Genomic DNA, 7,284 nt, shown 5'->3' with positions numbered 1-7,284 from the left:
AATCCTTGGAGGTGAACAGAACTTGGAAGCTTGTACCAAAGCCTAAGGATCAGAAACTTGTACAATGCAAGTGGCTGTTCAAACTAAAGGAATGTATCACTGATAAGGATCCCCTCAGGTATAAGGCTAGACTTGTAGCCTAGGGTTTCACCCAAAGAGAGGGAATAGACTTCAATGAAGTCTTTTCCCCAGTAGTTAAGTACAAAACCATAAGGCTTATGTTGTCCATAGTAGCTCACCAGGATCTAAAGCTTGAACAATTAGATATCACAACTGCATTTCTTCATAAAGATCTTGAGGAAGAGATCTACATGAGCCAACCCTTAGGTTTCATAGATAAAAGGGCCCCCAATCATGTCTGTCTACTGTTGAAATACTTATATGGTTTAAAGCAATCCCCTAGACAATGGTATAAGAGGTTTGACACCTTTATAGAAAGTATAGGATTTACTAGGAGTAAGTATGACAGTTGTTTCTACTTTGCTGTTTTAAATGAAATACCTATTTACTTACTGCTGTATGTAGATGATATGTTACTAATAAGCAAATCAAAGCCTCTGATCTGTGAGTTAAAGAAGAAACTGAATGCTGAATTTGAAATGAAAGACCTAGGGGATGCTAGGAAGATTTTAGGTATGCAAATTGATAGAAACAGGAGTAAATGCAAACTGAAAATTCACAAGTGTTCATATCTGCATAAGTTAGTAAAAAAATTTGGAATGTCAGGGTCCAAAATTGTCTCAATGCCTTTAGCAAACCACTTCACATTAAGCAAGGCTCAATGCCCTAATACTGATGCTGAGTTAATCAGGATGGAGACCATACCCTATGCTAATGTGATTGGATCCTTGATGTATGCTATGATTAGCACTAGGCCTGACCTATCATTTGTGTTATCATTGCTGAGTAGATTCATATCTAATCCTGGTATGGAACATTGGACAGCCCTGAAGTGGGTACTCAAATATGTTAGTGGGTCTTTAAATGTGGGACTGGAATACTGTAAAAGATCTGCCTCACTTGAGCTGGTTTTGTAGACTCTGATTTTGCAGGTGACAGGGACACTAGGAAGTCAACCACTACATATTACTTTACCTTGGGGCGCAACTGCATCAGCTGGAAGTCCAAATTATAGCCTATAGTTGCACTATCAAAAACCGAGGCTGAATATGTGGCTGTAGCTGATGTATTTAAAGAGGCAATATGGCTCAAAGGGATCCTGAGTGAAGCAAACCTATCTGAACTAAGGCCAACCATTTTTTCAGACAGTCAAAGTGCAATACATCTGAGTAAGAATCCAGTGTACCATGAGCGAACCAAACACATAGATGTTCGCTATCACTTTGTGAGAGATTTGATCCAGCAGACATGGGTACGAAGATTGTTACAATTGCTAAGTTCAAGCATTGCTTGAGCCTACTGTCCATTCAGTAAGCAACAGTAACAAGAGAACTATGAAGGACTCACTGAAGGCAAGCTACACTAGCACAAGGGCTGATTTTAAACCCATCAAGGTAGAGATTGTTGGATGATGGCTTGAAACGATGTCGTATTTACACTTAAATGGAACGACGTCGTTTTGATCTAAACGAAAGAAACAATCCTGAGCGTTGATGAAAAGAAGATCTAACGGCTGAAATTCANTTAAGCAAGGCCCAATGCCCTAATACTGATGCTGAGTCAATTAGAACGGAGACCATTCCCTATGCTAATGTGATTGGATCCTTGATGTATGCTATGATTAGCACTAGGCCTGACCTATCATTTGTGATATCATTGCTGAGTAGATTCATGTCCAATCCTGGTACGGAACATTGGATAGCCCTGAAGTGGGTACTCAAATATGTTAGTGGGTCTTTAAATGTGGGACTGGAATACTATAAAAGATCTGCCTCACTTGAGCTGGATGGTTTTGTAGACTCTAATTTTGCAGGTGACAGGGACGCTAGAAAGTCAACCACTGCATATTACTTTACCTTGGGGGGCAATTGCATCAGCTGGAAGTCCCAATTACAGCCTATAGTTGCACTGTCAACAACCGAGGCTGAATATGTGGCTGTAGCTGATGTATTTAAAGAGGCAATATGGCTCAAAGGGATCCTGAGTGAAGCAAAACTGACTGAACTGAGACCGACCATTTTTTCAGACAGTCAAAGTGCAATACATTTGAGTAAGAATCCAGTGTACCATGAGCGAACCAAACACATAGATGTTCGCTATCACTTTGTGAGAGATCTGATCAATAGGGGGAGATAATACTCAATAAGGTTCCTACTGAGCACAATCCTACGAAGATTGTTACAATTGTGAAGTTCAAGCATTGCTTGAACCTATTATCCATTCAGTAAGCAACAATAACAAGAGAACAATGAAGGACTCACTAAAGGCAAGTTGCACTAGCACAGGGGTTGTTTTTCAACCCATCAAGGTGGAGATTGTTGGATGATGGCTTGAAACGCTGTCGTATTTGCACTTAAATGGAACGATGTCGCTTTGATCTAAACGACAGAAACAATCCTGAGCGTTGATAAAAAGAAGATCCAACGGCTGAAATTCAACCCTAATGTCAACCATATAAAAGCAATTATTTTGGCAGTTTATGCAATTCGATTCATTTTTCATTTTATACAAGTCTCTCTCTTCTTCGTTAAACACCATCTTTGAGCCTTTAGGGTTTTCAATTTGGGTTGAGTGAATTCTGTAACTTGTTGATTGAGTGACTGGGTCAGGTCATTCTGGGTGTATTGTATACGCTGTATTTTAGTGATTCGAAGGGTGTAATCTCTAGGGTGAGTTATGGGTTGAAGAAGGGGGTTTTGAGGGATTTGTGTTGCTGTGTGTATAATCTGTAATCTTGACAGTATTAGTGCAGTGAGCTCGTGTGATTCTCGAGTTCAACGTGGACGTAGCTTGCTCAAATATAGAGCAAGTGAACCACGGTAAATCTGGTTGTTCTTGTATGTGTTTGGTGTGATTCTTGTTCTTGATCTGTTGCTGTTTTGGTTGATTCTTTCTATGAGTAGTTATAACACTCTTAATAACACACTAATCGCGCTACTTCTGTAACTGTCAAGAGATTAGCTTTGTGCTATTTATAATATTATTAGATCTAAATAATATTGTATTGCCTTTTCACAATAACTAATAATTTGTAATATTTTTTATGAGTCAAGGTCAACCAAAGTAACAAGTTTCTTGGAATCTCTTTATACATTATTGCTAGAAGTCCTTTTTTACCCAATTGTTTTCTTCAATTATAATTGATGAACAATTCAATTTAGGTTTTTAATCCTATTACATTGGACAAATAAGTGTTCATGAGATCTTTCGCTCATTTTTTTCAAAGATTTATTATGAGTTTATATCCTTTTTGGAAAACTTATTTAAGGATTCGGGATAGAGATACAACCGATATGGAGAATAGAAGAATGTTATTAGAAATAAAGGATTTTTAGTTATATGGTTTAGTTTCTTTTAGCATTCATTGTTCTCAACAAGTATTACATAAACCATGATGAGATTATTAAAATCATCCTATCATCATTAAAAAACCATGCAATACTTTCTAATAATTATAACTCTCTTAAAATTTAACATTCCTAAATGAGTGTTTAATATAATAACCTAAAAACTTATTAAAAGTTATTATATCCTTGTTTCTTGTACAAAGTAAGCAATACTTTATTTCTTTTTATTCTTGTGGGTATTGGCTCTCACAATTTTCAATTTCTAGATGGCTTTTTATTCTTGTAGGGCCAAGTTGTGGAAAACCAATTGTCACGACTCATAAACATCTATTTCATGAACACTGACTCAAACATCTTGGCTATTGAAACCTAATATGATTTCCATACCTGATTTTCCAATGAGGCAAGAAGTCTACACAAAAATTTTAATGTAGGGCCAAGTCGTGGAAAAAATGCTCAAGTTGTGGAAAACTAATTGTTACGTCTCATAAACATATATTTCATGAACACTGACTCAAACATCTTGACTCTTGAAACTTAATGCGATTTCCATACTTCATTTTCCAATGGGGCAAGAAGTCTACACAAAAATTTTAATGTAAGGCCAAGTCATGGAAAAAAATGTTCGAGTTGTGGAAAACTAATTGACACTACTCATAACCATCTATTTCATGAGCACAGACTCAAACATCATGACTCTTGAAACTTAATGCAATTTTCATACTTGATTTTCCAATAGGGCAAGAAGTCTACACAAAAATTATTTAATGTAGAGCCAAGTCATGGAATAAAGGTTGGAAAACCAATTATCACGGCTCAAAGACATCAATTTCAGAAAGCAAATCCGACACAAGAATAGACTTTGACATAATCATTTTATCTTATTTTAATTATTAAAACTATGTAATTCAATGTAGATATTACTCATATATATGCATATGATGAATAATATGGTTTTATATTTGTTCAATTGTTAAACAATTAAAATTTATTATATCATTTATACCAAAAAAAAAAAAAAAAAATCTTATTATATCTATAATTTATACAAGTGCTCCAAGTAAAAGAATATATTGACAAGACCCATCCCAACCTTCTCTATCTAATAGGATCCAAGCATTCCTATAAGACTTAAGAACCAAGATAAGTCGTGTATGAGTATAAAAAAACTAAAATCTTTTTGAACTTTCATAAATCTCCTTAGTACCAAATCCATTTTCTAAAGATATATTGGGTTTCAGGCCTACAAACAAAACATATGGAAATATGCATATAATAAGTCTATGGGTAATAGACCCTCATGTAGTGAAAGACAGAATATGCGACATTACACACTAAATAGATTGATGTCGCATGAGCCCAACCTCAATTGTGGAAAGTCACTGCTTCGCACAACCCCTATGGTCAACTAGGAGGGGAAAATTTTAAAAGGGTGAGCTAAAAATACTAAGTGAGTGGATGATTTTGTAAAACATTTTTCGAAAAATCATAAAGTATGAAAATAAGTACTTATAAACTGTTTACTTTATTAATTCATTTTTGATATAGTAAAACTGATAACATATAAATGATTTGACATCGTACACTAATAACTGTTCTAATATTGTAAAGCCAAGAACTGATCTAATACTATAAAACTAATAGTTGATACTGAAGTTCTCACCACAACTAGTACCCAGGGGAATATTTGTCATACCTAGTGGGTGACGCACACACAGGCAGAGTAGGGAAAAATATGTCATACTTGGAAAGCTCTAACATCGCACGGACAAAGCAACTAAAGCTGTCATACTTGGCGAGAAGCTCATTGCTCAGACAGAGCAGCTAATCTTGTCTTACGCATGCATACAATCAATATGTGAGATTTGTAAATATGTATCTAAAAATCTCTAAATTTGATCTCTAAGGAATGGGTACTTCGCAGGGTGGTTTTCAAACCACTATAAATCTTATGTTTAGTCTAATGCATTATTTTCATCATAATGTTGGCCTTTTTAACTATTATAACATTATAATAATAATTTATGATATACTATTATGGGGCTAAAATGTAAATAAAGAACATGAGATTACTTTTATATTAATTGTACTAAGGATTCAAATAAAACTTTACAATTAATTATTAAATACAAATTGCAACTCACGAACTAGGGATGGGCATGGGCCAGTGACCACTGTCTCCGGGCGAGCCTGACCCGCCCCTAGGACGGGGATGTTGGGGAATCCCCAGGCCAAGCCCCACGAGGATTTTCATTTTCAAGAGTTAAAATTTAAATAGAAATAATGAAAATAGAAACTATGGTAATTAAATGACAAATGCTAATGTAAATTAATATGTTATAACATAACTAGATGACTTAAAAATTAAAATAAATAAAGTTATTGTGTAATTAATAGAAAGCCCAGCTCCATCTAGATCTCCAAATTTCAGATTCAGCACCTGCCACTGTCTTTGAATCCTTAATTCCATGGCAGCGTGTGTTGCCACACCTCACCAATGTCACATTCCACCATTCTTTCTCCATCATCATCTTCAGGCCCACATTCATCCTGGTCTTGTTCATCCTCAAAAGGCCATTCCTTTACGAAGTGTCTGCTATCAAGAACTACTTGGCTTGCCCAACCCACTAGTTTTGATCGAGTCTTTCAAAAGCACATTCCTGTACAAAAAACACAACTTCACTGCTAACATCAGCTCCAGGCTCAAAGGCTTCAAGTTCTTCACCATTACAAAGCTCATGAATTGTGTATTCTAATAACCGAGTGCTTGGATTCACTGGACGATGCACAATATGATCTCCAACAATTACGTTGTTCATAGATTTCAATACATAATCAAGTAAACCAGTGTCGTCAATTTGCTTCCTAGCTAGCTGCTTCTCTTGCTTCCTTCGACTCATCCCACTGCGACCAAACTTCTCCGTTTTCTTTTCTAACAATACATTCACAATCACTTCTGCTGCAGATTCTAGTCTTCCTGCAGACCATCTACATTCCATATTAGCAATCAAACTAGTGAATTTTATTTTTTTGTTTTTTCAAGATGCATGTGGACTAAACACTAGTCTCATAAAACACCATCACTATGCTTAAAACACCATTGCCTGGTTGTGATGACGGTGCATATCATCGAGTGTTCAAGGCTTTACTTCCTTTCGAGAAAGAGGAAAAAAAGAGGGTGCGTGTTTAATTATTTTGTATATGATTTAGTTGGTAATTTTCTTTCTGCTTTGTTGGGTCAAAATATCCAGTTGAAGATGATGTGCCGCCACGTCAGTCGGTATGGGGCTGTTAGTTGATATAGTATTATTGCGATATAGTATTATTGCTGAAATTAATTTCAGTAACTAGTGAATATAAATGTAAATTAAAGTCAATTAACTTGTAACATTACTGGGAAACCAGTAACGTTTTTCATGGTAAGAGATTTGGGAAATACGCATCATTTCGTCGTCTCTTTGCTTAATCTCTGGCTGAGAAATATGGTCCTTTTATGTACATACAGCTCGGCCAGATTTTCCACCATTGTTGTCTCTTCACCTGAAAGTGCTTATGAAGTACTGAAAACTCATGATCTTCGCTTTGCTCATAGAGCTTTGGCCTAATTGAATGTGAATAAAATAATTTGTATTATATATCATGAAATCCAAAGAAACAAAAATAATTTAATTTTATAAATTAATAATTTGATTTGCTACAATAAAAATAAAATAAATATGTTAATAATTAAGGTTTTAAGGGGTATAATTGGAATTTAAATTAAATAGGAATATTTGTAAGGGACCAAAATGTATTTAACTTGGTTTTGTCTACACAA

This window comes from Pistacia vera, unplaced genomic scaffold (assembly GCF_008641045.1).
Source record: "Pistacia vera cultivar Batoury unplaced genomic scaffold, PisVer_v2 Contig1252, whole genome shotgun sequence".
Lineage (NCBI taxonomy): Eukaryota > Viridiplantae > Streptophyta > Magnoliopsida > Sapindales > Anacardiaceae > Pistacia > Pistacia vera.
The sequence above is the reverse complement of the archived record's forward strand: the minus strand, read 5'-3'. Positions refer to the sequence as shown.